The 17,142-nt window shown below is 50.0% G+C and overlaps 1 protein-coding gene across 3 annotated transcripts in view; it reads right to left on the bottom strand.

The window, feature by feature from the left end:
- The window catches only part of FILIP1 (filamin A interacting protein 1), a 173,559-nt gene extending 156,769 nt beyond the window's left edge, over window positions 1-16,790 (bottom strand). The window contains exon 1 of one of the 3 annotated variants that reach the window (XM_068165157.1): window positions 16,706-16,790. The gene's annotated coding sequence lies outside the window, so the exon portion shown is untranslated. The remainder of the gene's footprint in view (window positions 1-16,705) is intronic. The other 2 variants (XM_068165156.1, XM_068165159.1) reach the window with 2 other exon arrangements.
- Between the last annotated feature and the right edge of the window lie 352 nt (window positions 16,791-17,142).

Below are 17,142 nucleotides of genomic sequence, written 5' to 3'. Positions count from 1 at the left end.
CCCACAGTTTGGCTCTTCCTATCTGGAAGGCTGACATTCTTTTCTTCAGAACAGTCTACTCAGCCAGATCATACAGCAGGAAGAGAAGTCATCCATTCATCAATTCCCAGACATCACTACATCCTTGCAATTTCACTCCATTTCTACCCTACTACTCACTCTTAACTCGAAGCAGTTACAAGGAGACTGCACAGCTGCAAAAAAAGCAGTGTTCTAAGCCTCCTGCAGCTCTGGCCACATGGTTGCCTCAGATAGAATAGAGTGGAATGGAATGGAATGGAACGGAATGGAATGGAATGGAATGGGATGGAATGGAATGGAATGGAATGGAATGGAATAGACCAGACCAGGTTGGAAGAGACCTTCAAAATCATCATGTCCAACCTATCATCCAACACCACCTAAACAGCTAACCCATGGCACCAAGCACCCCAGCAAGTCTCCTCCTGAACACCTTCAATGACAATAACTCCACCACCTCCCCAGGCAGCCCATTCCAATGGGCAATCACTCTCTCTGTGTAGAACTTCCTCCTAACCTCCAGCCTAAGCCTCCCCTGGCGCAGCCTCAGACTATGTCCTCTTGTTCTGGTGCTGGCTGCCTGGGAGAAGAGACCAACCTCTGCCTGTCTACAACCTCCCTTCAGGCAGTTGTAGAGAGCAATAAGGTCTCCCCTGAGCCTCCTCTTCTCCAGGCTAAGCAACCCCAGCTCCCTCAGCCTCTCCTCACAGGGCTGTGCTCCAGACCCCTCCCCAGCTTTGTTGCCCTTCTCTGGACACCTTCCAGCAGCTCAACCTCCTTCCTAACCTGAGAGGCCCAGAACTGGACACAGGACTCCAGGTGTGGCCTAACCAGTGCACTGTACGGGGGCAGAATGACCTCCCTGCTCCTGCTGGCCACACTGCTCCTGATGCAGGCCAGGATGCCATTGGCCCTCTTGGCTGCCTGGGCACACTGCAGGCTCATGTTCAGCCTACCATCAACCAGCACCCCCAGGTCCCTCTCTGCCTGGCTGCTCTCAGCCACTCTGACCCCAGCCTGTAGCACTGCCTGGGGTTGTTGTGGCCAATGTGCAGAACCTGGCACTTGGATGTGTTCAATCTCATGCTGCTGGATAGGCCCCAGATCACCCTGCCTGTGTTCTGTGCTGGTGACCAGTGGTGTGAGCACAGTAAACATTGACCATGCTGGAGCTAACAAGGCTTGATTAGCCAGGACCAAGCACTGAGTGTGCACAGAACACCTGCAGGGGGAGGTTGCATCAGCTTTCAGGTTGCATCAGGCTGTGTCAACTCACAGCACAACAGGCAAGCACATTGTGAGCATAAGTCAGGGTCCAGAAGCACTACAGAAGACAACCTGCCTCCCCAAAAAAAATCACAGCATGCTAGAGGGACCTCTGGAGATCATTGAGTCCAACTCTCCTGCCAGAGCAGGAAATCAGTGAGGAAAGAAGAAACTAATCTTGAAACACTTGGATGAGGCACAGAAATATATGGGTGGGAGCCTCATCCCTGGAGGTGTTTGCAGCCAGGCTGGAGGTGGCTGTGAGCAACCTGCTGTGGTGTGAGGTGTCCCTGCCCATGGCAGGGGGCTTGGAACTGCCTGATCCTTTAGGTCCCTTCCAGCCCTGACAATTCTGTGATCCTATGAAATACAACTTCATGCAATACTTTCCTCTTTAAGACCATGGCTGTATGTGCAATTCTGGGAACTCAGACTTCCAGCTTGTATTTTCTGATGCCTCTCAAGATACAATTCATCTAATCCAACAGGGACTCCTCCACTATAGAAATCTACATCTGAGCTAGGCCCTTTGTAGGTATTCTCTATAGTTCAGGGAAAGAAAGAGGAGCTTTGAGGGAGCAACTCATCTCAGTCCAAAGTAGACACCTAAAAATATCTCCAATGAGTCATACCTTACAAGTGCCTGTTTCTCCCCATGAAGCAGAAAAGAATGCCAGACCTCTGGCTCAGATGCAGACTACAGCTCTGCACTCACCTAAACACAAGGCAGACAAATCCCATTGTCTGTGCCTCTGTTCCCTAATTAGTGAGGAGAATTTTCCAGCACTGCAAGCTGTGAGTGGTTCAAAGATCAGCTTCTCCTGGGCCAGGTAGCTATAGGAGAACTTTATGTTTATACAGTAGCACTAACAAAAGAATTCCTACCTCTCAGGGTAGCTATTGGGAGATGATATACATGTGGGATGGCTTTGCTCTTAATAATGCCTGGCCTCACCTGCATGTGTTGAGGAAACCAGTCAGCATCACCTGCACTCTGCAGCTGTTTCCTCAAACCCAAAGTATGGCCAAGTGCTAACTTTCTGATTTCATATGTAATTGCCCAAGTAAATTGTCCAATTCACCAAAACACTCACCAGCTGTCCCTGCTGCTGGACTCAGAAGCTTGATTTGGATCTCCCAGCTCTCTCATGTGTTACCACTCTCAGTATGAGGATGGTCAGAGGGCTGGAGCTGCTTTGCTGTGAGGACAGACTGAAGGAGTTGGGGCTGTTCAGTCTGCAGAAGAGAAGGCTCCCAGGTGACCTCATTGTGGCCTTCCAGCATCTGAAGGGGGCTACAGGAAGGCTGGGGAGGGACTGCTCAGGATCTCAGGCAGTGACAGGACTAGGGGGAATGGAATGAAGCTGGAGGTGGGGAGATTCAGGCTGGAGGGGAGGAGGAAGTTCTTCCCCATGAGAGTGGTGAAGCCCTGGAATGGGTTGTCCAGGAAGGTGGCTGGGGCCCTGTCCCTGGAGGTGTTTAAGGCCAGGCTGGCTGAGGCTCTGGCCAGGCTGATGTAGTGTGGGGTGTCCCTGCCCATGGCAGGGGGGTTGGAACTAGCTGATCCTTGTGGTCCCTTCCAACCCTGACTGATACTATGCTACTTACTCTTGATGGTAGGCTGCTCTGACATAAGTTATGCTTAATTCAACATACAAAGGCCTGTAGTGACAGGATGAGAGGCAGTGGCTTCAAACTAGAGAGGAGCAGATTGAGACTGGATGTTAGGAACAAGTTCCTTATTATGAGGGTGGTGGAACACTGGCACAGGTTGTCCAGGGAGGTGGTTGGCTCCCAACCCCTCCAGGTATCCAAAGTGAGGCTCAACAGGGCTCTGGGCAACCTGATCTAGTTGGGGATGTCCCTGCTGACTGCAGGGGGGTTGGAGTGGATGACCTTTGGAGGTCCCTTCCAACCCAGCCCATTCTATGACTCCAATGGGTTAATGCTGCTCTACAGACATTGAAATGTTGTATTTGTTCCTAGCAATGCTAGTGCCATGTGTATATCTCAGCCTATGTGCTGCAAAAGTAATGCAGCTAAAGTGCAGTGTAAATAATGAGTAAAGGAGAGGGGCAATGCAGATGTCTGTGAAGTTTTGTTTTCTGGAGCAATGCAAGTGGCTTCACCAGCTGTAGAAGGAAAAAAGCAAAAGCTTATGGGTTTTTCAGTGGAAAGCAATGGCCTCACTCCAGGGAGGACACTGAGGGGCTGGAGTAGGTCTGGAGAAGAGCAATAAAGCTGGTGATGGGTCTGCCTGGAGAAAAGGCCTTGTGAAGCGTGGCTGAGGGAACTGTGGGTGTTTAGTCTGGAGGAAAGGAGGCTGAGGGGAGACCTCATTGCTCTCCACAGCTACCTGAAAGGGCTGCAGTGATGTTGGAGTCTGTCTGCTCTCCCAGGTGACAGGATGAGAGGAAATGGATTCAAATTGCAAAAGGGGAGGTTTAGGTTGGCTGCTAAAAGTAACTTGCTCACTGAAAGGGCTCTAAAAGCCAGGAACAGGCTCCCCAGGGAGGTGGATGACTCACCACTGCTGGGGGGTTTTAAAAGGTGCAGAGGTGTGGTGCTGAGGGACAGGCTCTAACACCAGCCGTGCTGGAGTCAGGGCATGATTGCACTTGATGATCCTAAATGATCCAATCCAACTGATGCTGTAGTGCTGCTGTTCACTAGATGTGTAAATTGCTTCTTGCTGTCACACAGGGCCTGTACTTATGGAAACTGTAGCTGCAAGCCCAGGTTTCACCACAGAGAGGAGAACACATTTATACACCCAGCCAAAACTGCTCCCAGAGCTGGGACCGGCCCCAGACGAAGGCAGCCAGAGGAATGGAATGGGATGGAATGGAATGGAATGGAATGGAATGGAATGGAATGGAATGGACCAGACCAGGTTGGAAAAGACCTTCAAGATCACCGTGTCCAACCCATAAACCAATCCAGCACCACCTAATCACCTAACCCATGGCACCAAGCACCCCAGCAAGTCTCCTCCTGAACACCTCCAGGGATGGTGACTCCACCACCTCCCCAGGCAGCCCATTCCAATGGGCAATCACTCTCTCTGTGTAGAACTTCTTCCTGACATCCAACCTAAACCTCCCCTGGCACAGCCTGAGACTGTGTCCTCTTGTTCTGGTGCTGGCTGCCTGGGAGAAGAGACCAACCTCTGCCTGTCTACAACCTCTCTTCAGGGAGTTGCAGAGAGCAAGAAGGTCTCCCCTGAGCCTCCTCCTCTCCAGGCTAAGCAACCCCAGCTCCCTCAGCCTCTCCTCACAGGGCTGTGTTCCAAACCCCTCCCCAGCTTCGTTGCTCTTCTGTGGACACCTTCCAGCAAGTCAACCTCCTTCCTAAACTGAGGGGCCCAGAACTGGACACAGGACTCAAGGTGTGGCCTAAACAGTGCAGGGTACAGGGGCAGAATGACCTCCCTGCTCCTGCTGGCCACACTGTTCCTGATGCAGGCCAGGATGCCATTGGCAAGCAGCACCAGAACAAGAGGACACAGTCTCAAGCTGTGCCAGGGGAGGTTCAGGCTGGATGTTAGGAAGAAATTCCTCCCAGCAAGAGAGATTGGCCATTGGAACGTGCTGTGGCAGGGGGGTTGGACTGGATGATCTCTGGAGCTCCCTTCCAGCCTCTGTTGTTCTGTGATTCTGTGATTGCCTGGTTATGGGACTTACATAATTCAGAGTTCCCCTGTCCACAGCATCAGGAACTGTTTCAGCTTGCACTCTGATGTCCAAGCCTTGACTTCTCCAAGTGGCCACACAGCTGTGCTCTTCAAACTCTCGGGCTTTGTTTTCCCCTTGTGTTTCCATTTGTTGTTCTGTATTTTCATCTGAGCTATTTGCCCACTTTGCCTTCCTCATCTGTAAGTTTTTCATTCAGAGCACTGGATCTCATGGCCTTGCTTATTGTTTAGGTGTAAAAAAACCCCAAATAATCTGAACTTTCAGGAGCATCATAAATGGTTTCCAGTGAACTGTGCTAGTTCCAACAGAGTTTATGCCAGCAAGGCACAAGCTATTGTTTCTGTGTAACATCCCTGTGAGAGAGAGGATATTAGTTGAATATTTCCTCATTATTTCTTAAGGGAACTGTTCAATATTTCAGCCTGCTACCCACTTTTATTTGGACACATTGTCTTGTTGCTATCTGTGTATGATTACATGAAAGCAGACACTTCAGATTTGCCAGACAGCTAAGTGAGTGTTAGATTCCTTCAGAGCTGACAATGGTTGAATCACAGAATTGTCAGGGTTGGAAAGGACCTCAAGGCTCAGCCAGCTCCAACCCCCTGCCATGGGCAGGGACACCTCACACCACAGCAGGTTGCTCACAGCCACATCCAGCCTGGCTGCAAACACCTCCAGGCAGGAGGCTTCCACCACCTCCCTGGGCAACCTGTGCCAGGCTCTCACCACCCTCATGGGGAAGGATTTCTGCCTAACATCCAATCTCAATCTCCCCACTTCTAGTTTTGCTCCATCCCCCCCAGTCCTATCCCTCCCTGACACCCTCAAAATTCCCTCCCTAGATTTCCTGTAGGTCCCCTTCTGATACTGGAAGGCCACCAGAAGGTCTCCTTGCAGCCTTCTCCTCTCCAGACTGAACAGCCCCAATTCTCAGCCTGTCTCCACAGGAGAGGAGCTCCAGCCCTCTGCTCATCCTCTTGGCCCTTCTCTGGACATGTTCCAGCACCAGCTGTGACTGGTTTCCATAGACCTGTGGCAGTAAAGGAAGATAGGTAATAGGCAAATAGCATCTCAGGAAGGCTGAATCATCCTCTGGAGATGCTCTTCTACCTGCCTAAATTGTAGACAAATTACAAGGTCTACAGAACTTTGGCCACTTCAAGTGCCAAGGTTGGACTTGATGATCTTGGAGGTCTCTTCCACCCTTGGTGATTCTGTGATTCAGTGAAATGGGATGATTTCAGGCCCTGAGTCTGCCTCTTTTTGAGTTGCCATATGGTTTCAAGTAGCTGCTTATCCTGGAAAACAATCACTTCAAATTGAAGAGTCCTTTCTGTGTGTTGGAAAAGAAAGACTAACCCTTTTCTCCCCATAATTATTTAGCCTTTGTATTCCATACATACACACACAGGGAACCAGAGCACTGGGGAAATGCAAACATGCCCCAAGTTCACTTGCAGGCAGGATTTATGATAATGATGTTTTAACATCATGTTGAAGCTTACAATGAGGATTTTCCTCTAACCTTCCTGAAGGCCCAGCACCTCTCCAAGCCACCCTGCTCTCATTTGCTTTGCAGATAGCTCTCTAATTTTGTAAGTCCTTGTGTAGTTAACTCACCTATTAAACTGATGTTCTATTTATGGCATAATACAGCACATTCTCTAGCAATATGTGGTCATGTAAAAAAGGCCCTATCACACAGACACAGGAGGAGACAGAGTAAGGTTGCTATGGGAACCTTAGCTCTAAATGGTCTGCCTTTTGTTGGCTTCAAATCTCAAACATTGTGTTGCATTAATTATGTTTTGGTTGAGGTTCTTTGCACTGGGTAGGGAATTTGTTGGATTGCTCCTTCAGACTCCCATGTATGTGTGCAACATTTTAACCAAAATTAGATGTGGTAGCTAATGCCAGAAGAGAAAAATGTTTCATTAGCACACTGAATGCTGGCACTGAGGAAAAGCAACCCAAGAAATGGGGACAAGATGTTTCTTTTTATTCATCTAGCTGAATTCCACCTATCAGTACCCTCAGGTGGTGAATATGAATCATATATTCTAACAAACCAATATCAGAAGCAGTGGGGAGAGGGAGTCACAATAAACTGCAGGAACGGGCTGGCAATTAGGGGAGGAGAGGGCCGGAGGAATCTGTGGGAAGCATGGGAGGGATTTTGGAGTAGGTGGAAAGAAGCTGAAGAGAGAAATGGAATGAAAGAGCCAGAGAGAGATTTTAAGAAGACTGAGGGAGAGATTTCAAGAAGACAGAGGGAAGAACTTGGGCAATGACAGATGTTCACTGAGAGAGTCGTTCGCCATTGGGATGTGCTGCCCGGGGAGGTGGTGGAGTCCCCGTCCCTGGAGGGGTGCAGGAGGGGATTGGATGTGGCACTTGGTGCCATGGTCTAGCCATGGGTCTGTGGTGACAGGTTGGACTTGATGATCTTGGAGGTCTCTTCCAACCTTGGTGATACTGTAAAGTTGAAGGATTGCATTCAACACAGGAGCCCTGGGAAAAGTGAGACAAGTGGATAAAGAGTCTCAGAACAAGACTGAGTCTGCCTGGGGAGGACAGGAAGGGAGCAGCCAGGTTGCTATTAAATAAACTGAGGAGAGTAATAGAACCCCAAATGCCCCCACACTATTAAAATATTGTTAATCAGATCCTACAAGCCACAAAGGCACTGCAGTGCAGCCTGGAAGCAACACAGGCTTGCATGATAAGAAAGGAAAGGCTTCTACAGCATTGAATTTCTCCCCAATACATTTCACATGCCATTGGATGATTTGCCTCTTGCTAAACTACTTATGGATAATCAATAGGATTGACAATCCTCACCATCAACAGAGACAAGGGGATGGGCTGATAGAAAGCAGCCCTGTGGAAAAGGACTTGGGGGTGCATGAGAAGCTGGACATAAGCAAGGAGTGTGAGCTTGCAGCACAGAAGCCAATGGCATCCTGGGCTGCATCAAAAGATGTGCTGCCAGCAAATCCAGAGAGGGGACTCTGTCACTGCCCTCTGCTCTGCTGAGACCTCACCTGGAGTACTGCATCCAGCCCTGGAGCCCTCAGCACAGGGAGAATGTGGACCTGATGGAGCAGGTCCAGAGGAGGGCCACAAAAACGATCAGGGGGGTGGAGCAGCTCTGCTACAAGGCCAGGCTGAGGGAGCTGGGGGTGTTCAGCCTGGAGAAGAGAAGGCTCCAGGGAGACCTAATAGCAGCCTGCCAGTACAGGAAGGGAGCCTGCATAAAGCTGGAGAGAGACTGTTTACAAAGGCCTGCAGTGACAAGATGAGGAGCAATGGCTTCAAACTAGAGAAGAGCAGACTGAGATTGGATGTGAGGAACAAGTTCTTCACCACGAGGGTAGTGGAACGCTGGAACAGGTTGCCCAGGGGGGTGGGTGGGCCCCCAGCCCTGGAGATATGCAAGGTGAGGCTCAACAGGGCTGTGGGCAACCTGATCTAGTTGAGGATGTCCCTGCTGAGTGCAGAGGGGGTTGGACTGGATGACCTTTGGAGGTCCCTTCCACAGTATCACCAAGGTTGGAAGAGACCTCAAAGATCATTGAGTGCAACCTGAGACCTGAGCTCCAACCCAGCCCATCCTATAGCTCTATGATTTCATGACTTGGCTTTTCTTTAACTCATACTATCTAGTCCTTAAAAGTTTGTATTTCATTTGCTGAGGTTTCCCTAGAATGGTTACAATCTTTCTTCATCTTTATGGGGGAGCCTGGAATTTTTATGATGAAAACTGATATAAGACTTAAAAACTATGCTGGGAAACAACATCTTTAGCCCCTGTACTACAAGGCAGACATTAATAACAGGTCAGCTCCACTGTAAATGTCCTCATATGGCAACTGTAATTGAAACAATCTGCCAACATTTCATACTGCTTTAGCAACCATAAATCCTCCAAGTACATAGCTCTTCAAAGTGACAGAAAACTGATGAGGTTTTGTGTCTTGATTCTCTTTAAAGCCAGGGAAACAGTGCTTGTGATTTAGGTACCTCTCCTAGCAATTGACAGGACCTGATGTATTCAAGTAAGCAAATTGAATCACAAGCTGCAAGGTTTCCTCAAAAAGAAAGAGATGGATGTCTTGATGGCATTAAAAGGAACAGCATCACTCCTCTGAGCACTACATAGGCTGAGTAATACACTTACATATGTTCACAATATGCTTACAAAGTGCTGTGGAGCTCCTGCTCCTAGGACAGACAGATCACCAGCAAAGCAACTCTCAAGGATGTCCAACAGAAGACAAAGTGAAACATCAGACCCAGCCTAAGCCACTCCTGTGAAAAATCTGCAGGCCAGCCACATGCAGGTTCTGCTAGCAGGAGTCAACATCTTAGCTTCTGACACTCAACAGCACTGCTAGTGGCATTTTTATGGGACAGCAGCCTGCTACCACAGGGGCCCCCACAGCTGCTGAAAGGCCTTGCAGTGCTAGCAGCTGTGCCCTGGCCCCATTTGTCTCCTAGTCCTTTGGCCTCCTAACAGCTACATGTGACTGCTAGGAGAAGAAATGGTGGTACCCATGAGCAGTAACACACCAAGGACAACCCAATCCATCTCATTTTTCCTTCTAATCATTAGCTGCTTCTGTGATATAGAATAGAATAGAATAGAATAGGAATAGACCAGACCAGGTTGGAAGAGACCTTCAAGATCATTGTGTCCAACCTATCATCCAACACCACCTAATCAACTAACCCATGGCACCAAGCACCCCATCAAGTCTCCTCCTGAACACCTCCAGGGATGGTGACTCCACCACCTCCCCAGGCAGCCCATTCCAATGGGCAATCACTCTCTCTGTGTAGAACTTCCTCCTCACCTCCAGCCTAAACCTCCCCTGGCACAGCCTCAGACTGTGTCCTCTTGTTCTGGTGCTGGCTGCCTGGGAGAAGAGACCAACCTCTGCCTGTCTACAACCTCCCTTCAGGGAGTTGCAGAGAGCAAGAAGGTCACCCCTGAGCCTCTTCTTCTCCAGGCTAAGCAACCCCAGCTCCCTCAGCCTCTCCTCACAGGGCTGTGCCCCAGACCCCTCCCCAGCTTTGTTGCCCTTCTCTGGACACCTTCCAGCAGCTCAACCTCCTTCCTAACCTGAGGAGCCCAGAACTGGACACAGGACTCAAGGTGTGGCCTAACCAGTGCAGGGTACAGGGGCAGAATGACCTCCCTGCTCCTGCTGGCCACACTGTTCCTGATGCAGGCCAGGATGCCATTGGCCCTCCTGGCTGCCTGGGCACACTGCTGGCTCATGTTCATCCTACCATCAACCAGTCCCCCCAGGTCCCTCTCTTTTTGGAAGCTCTCAGCCACTCTGACCCCAGCCTGTAGCACTGCCTGGGGTTGCTGTGGCCATGTGCAGAACCCAGCACTTGGCTGTGTTTCACCCTGGAATGAATCAAAGATGTGCACAATGACTGACACTGCCATGTAGCACAGAGCATAAAGACTTGGAGAGTCTGTACAGTTAGAACAAATGCTTGTGATAAGCCACCCTATAAACTGGGACAGCTTGGTAACAAAGAGTGCAGAACTCACAAATCCCTGAGAGTTAGAACATCCCCTCCCACTCATGTCCTGATGCAGTACAACTGTGAGCACAAGTCTCATTTCTTCATCCTCCCCTCTCAGGGCTCCTTGTTTACACCAATCTAAGTTCTCCACAGATTCCATCAGGGCCAAGGGTCTACTCCATGAATATTCCTTACCTCTGCTTTTGTAGGGGCTACTTTGGTTATCCACACCATTCATCTCCCCTTGAGCCTTCCAAGCAGGTATTTCCCCCTTGCTACATAGACTGAGGATAACTATTTCACATGGAGGAATACTGTTAGGATATATCTCCATTAAAGATCAGAAATGACAACTCCAAAACCCACAGTGGATGCCCACATCCTTCCAACAGAGGAAATAATCTCTCAGAAAGACATTCCACACCTTGTGGATAAGAGGCAAAAGACTGAGAAGGGCAAAGAGCTTTGGATTCCTACACTGAGAGGAAGGTTGTCCTGCACATCTCTGGGACTTGCATTCTGATCTGAGAACCACTGGCAAGCTCTGTGCCACACTACAGCCTTGTCCACCTTCACTGGAATGGTTGGCATGAAGGGTCAACAGGGAGAAAACAGGAGTGATACCAACTTCTGCAGGCCTTCAGGACTGCTTAAAACTGAACCAGGAAACAAGGCTGCAAACAGGGCTGTGCTCAGCACTGGTTAGGCCACACCTGGAGTCCTGTGTCCAGTTCTGGGCTCCTCAGGTTAGGAAAGAGGTTGAGATGCTGGAAGGTGTCCAGAGAAGGGCAACAAAGCTGGGGAGGGGTTTGGAGCACAGCCCTGTGAGGAGAGGCTGAGGGAGCTGGGGTTGCTTAGCCTGGAGGAGAGGAGGCTCAGGGGAGACCTTCTTGCTCTCTCCAACTCCCTCTTGAAGGGAGGTTGTAGCCAGGTGGGGGTTGGTCTCTTCTGCCAGGCAACCAGCACCAGAACAAGAGGACACAGTCTCAAACTGTGCCAGGGGAGGTTCAGGCTGGATGTTAGGAAGAAATTCTTCCCAGCAAGAGAGATTGGCCACTGGGATGTGCTGCCCAGGGAGGTGGTGGAGTCACCTTCCCTGGAGGTGTTTAGGAAGAGCCTGGCTGAGGCACTTGGTGCCATGGTTTAGTTGATCAGATGGTGTTGGGTGATAGATTGGACTGGAAGGTCTTTTCCAGCCTGGCTCACTCTGTATTCTGTAAGTGCATGCTCAGTGTTTCACTGACAGTCTGAGAGAGGCTCTTGATCCTACAGAGGTCTGTCCTAGCTATAATTCTACTGCTAGTTTCAGTGCCAAACCACATTCACCTAACAGGTGGTTAGGTTAAGGAGAGGATTAGACTTCACAGTGATCTGGATAAACTACAAATAAAACCCCCCAAAAACTAACAATTCCCTAAAACCAGAAGATGATGTGCAGTAAAGACAAGTAGAAAGAGCACAAAGTGCAGCAGGAGAAATCAAATGAACTCATCCAAAATGAGATAGAGCTGGCTAGGGAGCAGCAGCACAGAAAAGGACCTGGGCTTTATATTGGATTACAAATTGACCACGATCAGGGATTGTGTTGAAAAAGACTTCAGGATACATCAGGGGGAATTGCAGTGTGTCAGCAGCAGTCATTCCACTTCATTTAGCTTTGGAGAGACCTACATGGGCACTACATTCTGTTTTGGATGCCTCACTTTAAAATATAGACAAGTAAAAGGGACTCCAGAGAGGCTGGAAATAAGAAATGAAAGAAGACTGAAGCACCTGACAGGACTGCTCACCATGCTGGGCTGTGACAGGACTGGGGGGAATGGAGCAAAACTAGAAGTGGGGAGATTCAGATTGGATGAGGGTGGTGAGACACTGCAACAGGTTGCTCAAGGAGGTGGTGGAAGCTTCATCCATGGAGGTTTTTAAGGCCAGGCTGGATGTGGCTGCGAGAAACCTGATCCTGTGGAAAGTGTCCCTGTTCATGGCAGAGGGGGGTTGGAACTAGATGACCCTTGAGGTCCCTTCCAACCCTGACAATTCTGTGAAAGATGGAGACCTGGGGCTGTTTAGTCTTGAGAAGGCTGAGAGGGGATATCATATCCCCTTCCAACCCTGACAATTCTATGATTCTACTCTCATGTCCCTTCCAACCCTGACAATTACACTATCACAGTACCACAGTGAATTAGAGGTTGGAAGGGACCTCCAGAGGTCATCCAGTCCAAGCCCGCTGCCATAGCAGCATCACCCAGGGCAGGCCACACAGCAGTGCAGCCAGGTGGGGCTGGAAAGGCTCCAGAGAAGGAGACTCCACAACCTCTCTGGGCAGCCTGCTCCAGGGCTCCCTCACCCTCACCCCAAAGAAGTTTCTCCTCCTGTGCAGCTGAAACCTTCTCTGCTCAAGTTTGTCTCCATTGCTCCTTGGCTTACTGCTGTGCACCATCCAAAAGAGCTTCGCCCCCTCCCCTTGAGCCCCAGCCCTCAGAAAGACAAGCTGAGGGAGAAGAGAAAGCTCTGGGGAGACATTATAGCAGCCTTGCAGTACCTGGAGGGGGCCTACAGGAATGCTGGGGAGGGACTATCTGGAAGGGCATGTTGCACTAGGACAAGGGCAGTGGCTTGAAACTGAAGAAGGGTAGATTTAGATTGGACGTTAGGAGGAAGTTCTGTCCCGTGATGGTGGTGGAAGGTTCTACCAGCTTGACCAGGGAGATGGTGGAGGCCCCACCCCTGGAGACATTCAAGGTCAGGATTGATGAGGCTCAAAGCAACCTGATCTAGCAGGGGATGTCCCTGCTGGGGCGGTTGGACTAGAGGACTCTAAAAATTCTCTTTCAACCCAGTGCATTGTATGATTCTCTGATTCTGCTCCTTGCAGGATGGTTATTCCTATGTGTGCTTTTACTGGGCCCACCTCACAGGTAAGGCTGTGTACACTGCTGAACTTAACAGCTGAAGTCCACAGACCCACATCACCACAGGCCAGATCCCTGATCTTTGTACATTGAGAGAGAGGTTTCAGAAGTTTCCCTGATTAGAAGGGGAGCTTGTAAGAAACTAACTCAGTGTCTTAGCCAGCAGTGTGAGCAGTACAGGGGTTAGGAACTGGCTGGAGGCTGAGCCCAGAGAGTGGTGGTGAATGGTGCCACAGCCAGCTGGCAGCCAGGCACCAGTGGTGTGCCCCAAGGATCAGTGCTGGGCCCTGTGCTCTTTAACACCTTCATCCATGACCTGGATGAGGGGACTGAGTACATCAACAGCAAATTTGCAGATGACACCAAGCCGGGAACAGTCGTTGATCTGTTAGAGGGCAGAAGGGCTCTGCAGAGGGACCTCGACCGACTGGACAGATGGGCAGAGGCCAACAGGATGGCATTCAACAAGTCCAAGTGCCAGGGGCTGCACTTTGGCCACAACAACCCCATGCAGTGCTACAGGCTGGGGGCAGAGTGGCTGCAGAGCTGCCAAACAGAGAGGGACCTGGGGGTGCTGATTGACAGCTGCCTGAACACGAGCCAGCAGTGTGCCCAGGTGGCCAAGAAGGCCAAGGGCATCCTGGCCTGCATTAGGAATAGTGTGGCCAGCAGGAGCAGGGAGGTCATTGTGCCCCTGGACTCTGCATTGGTTAGGCCATACCTTGAGTCCTGTGTCCAGTTCTGGGCTCCTCAGATTAAGAAGGAAATTGAGACACTTGAATGTGTCCAGAGAAGGGCAACAAGGCTGGGGAGAGGCCTTGAGCACAGCCCTGTGAGGAGAGGCTGAGGGAGCTGGGGTTGCTTAGCCTGAAGAGGAGGAGACTCAGGGATGACCTTCTTGCTCTCTACAACTCCCTGAAGGGAGGTTGTAGCCAGGAGGGGGTTGGTCTCTTCTCTCCAGCAACAAGCACCAGAACAAGGGGACACAGTCTCAAGCTGCACCAGAGGAAGTTTAGGCTGGAGGTGAGGAGAAAGTTCTTCACTGAGAGAGTCATTCACCATTGGGATGTGCTGCCCAGGGAGGTGGTGGAGTCCCCATCCCTGGAGGTGTTCAAGAGGGGATTGGATGTGGCACTTGGAGCCATGGTCTAGTCATGAGGTCTGTGGTGACAGGTTGGACTCGATGATCTTTGAGGTCTCTTCCACCCTTGGTGATTCTGTGACACTGCTCTCTACCACTCTTCCATACCTATAAATCTCACTTGGATGCCTCATGAGTTGTAATCTTTGTAGCCCAACAGTTGCTTGATCTCACTGCCCAACAAGAGAACTTGCAGATTTAAGCAAGCCTGTCTCTCTTTGGATGGTTACAATGCAGCAATGACCAAGATATAACAGCAGCTCTTTAGGCAACAGCCAGGGAAATGAATAATGGGAGTTTGATTTGAGCAATGTTTCTGCTAGTGGCAGGAATCCATCACTCATCATTCATACATTCAAAGAACAGTTCCAAGAGCAACAGTGGAAAACAGTGGACAAATAACTCAGCCCCTAGCCATTCTATTTCTGAAGGGTGGGACTGTTAGAAGGCGTTGATTTAAAGTCTGGAGAATGGGTTCTTGGACTGTAAATAACACCCACAAAAATTATTCAAGGTGCCTATAAATTTCCTTAAACTTCTACATGCAATTTATGTCTGGGGAAAGAAAATGAAGTAATGTACACTGAGCACAACTGCAGAAGCTGCAGAGCTGCAATGCCAAGCCCATTTTATCCCTGAAGCAAGGAAACAGTGTCCCTGTGGAGTGGCCACCCCCATGTTAATGGCTACCCTCAAAAACACAAAGGAAGTAAGAATCAAGTGGAGAGAATCAGACATCCAAAGTAAACCAGGTGTGTTGTTTCCCACAATGTCAGTGCTTAAAGGTGCAGTCAGGAATAGATTCACTGCAGGGAGAGAAGGGAACATTAGATTTCAAAGGTGGAAGAAAAAAATCATCTTCATCATTACCTAATGAGGTGATCAGCTTTTCCCTCTACACACTGCTGTGCCAACAGAGCTGTGCACAAGCATTGCTGAATGCAGGACCTTGGATTGTCAACTGTCCCTAGTGGGACCAGTCAGCTTCTAGTGGCTGCTGGAGTCCAGAAAGCAAGGCTCTGATTTGTTTCACACTCTGTCAACACAACTAACAATTTGACTAAGTGACAGAAAACTCAGTAAATCCTGAAATACAAATCAGAGGAACATTCAGGTTGGGAAAGACCCTCAGCATCACCAAGCCCAACCATCAACCCTGCTCTGCAAGGCTCAGCCCTAAACCACAACCCCAAGCACCACAGCCAAACCACCTTCAAACACAGCCAGCCTTGGGGACTTCACCTCCCTGGGCAGCAAATTCCAAGCCCTGAGCACTCTTGTGCCTAAGCTCCACTCTCAACCTCCCCAGGGGCAGCTTGAGGCTCTGCCCTCTTCTTCTCTCACTAATGCCCTGGGAGCAGAGAGCAGCAGCAGCCTCTGCACAGCCTCCTTGCAGGGAGCTGCAGGCAGCCAGGAGCTCTCCCCTCAGCCTCCTCTTTTCCAAACTAACCATCCCCAGCTCCTTCAGGCTCTCTCCAGCAGATTGCTTCTCCAGGCCCTTCCCAGCTTCCTTGCCCTCCTCTGCCCTGGCTCCAGCACCTCCACAGCTCTCCTGTACTGAGGTGCGCCCAAAAGTGGAGACAATACTCAAGGTGTGGGCTGCCCAGAGCTGAGTCCCAGGGGACAATCCCCTCCCTGCTGCTGCTGGACACAGCATTGCTGAGCCCAGCCAGGTGCCTTTGGCTTTCTTGGCCCCCTGGGCACACTACTGGCTCCTCTTCAGCTGCTTGTGCACCAGCATTCCCAGGTGGCAGCTACTAGACAGCTTTCCAGCCACACTGCCCCAGGCCTGTAGCATTGCTTGGGGCTGTTGGGACCCAGGTGCAGTACAGTTTCCCCCATAAGAAAGGGGATGCTAACTTTGTCACTCATCACTCAGTTAACTGTCACACATGATGAAAATCCTCTGGTCCTAAGTTAAGAAGACGCTGAAAAGATTTTCTGAGACTTCACTGCCATCAGTATTGCATTCCCTCACAAATAATTCTCAAGTGAAAACCAAACCCAAAGAAACAGAAAAATAAACCCAACCCAACCCCAAACCCACATTAGAGGGCTTAGAACAGACTACTAATAAAAGCTTAATGAAAAACAAGTTTGCAAGAGATTTGACTACATACTCTTTCCTTGCATCCCTCAAGAGCTTCAAAATGAAAGGAAAAAAAGAACACTGCAGGTGGTTGTAATGTGGGGCAGCTCTTCTCCCTGAAAGAAAAAAAAGAGTAGAAATTAACTTACCAATCAAAAAGTGTAAAAGCAGCCAGGCACCTCTGGTTGGTAACTGCCTCCCCTGCAATTTCAACTTCAAATGGTTCTCCTCCCCTTCTTCTCTGCTCTAGAGAGGCCTCACCTGGAATATTGCATCCAGTTCTGGGCTCCCCAGTTCAAGAGGGGCAGGGATAGGATCACAGTAGTATCATAGTATCAGTCAGGGTTGGAAGGGACCACAAGGATCAGCCAGTTCCAACCCCCCTGCCATGGGCAGGGACACCCCACACTACATCAGCCTGGCCACAGCCTCAGCCAGCCTGGCTGCAAACACCTCCAGGGACAGGGC

The sequence above is a fragment of the Melanerpes formicivorus genome, unplaced genomic scaffold (genome assembly GCF_026170545.1).
Source record: "Melanerpes formicivorus ecotype bairdi unplaced genomic scaffold, bMelFor1.0.p_v2 SCAF_85, whole genome shotgun sequence".
Lineage (NCBI taxonomy): Eukaryota > Metazoa > Chordata > Aves > Piciformes > Picidae > Melanerpes > Melanerpes formicivorus.
This window is presented reverse-complemented; position numbering and strand designations above follow the sequence as displayed.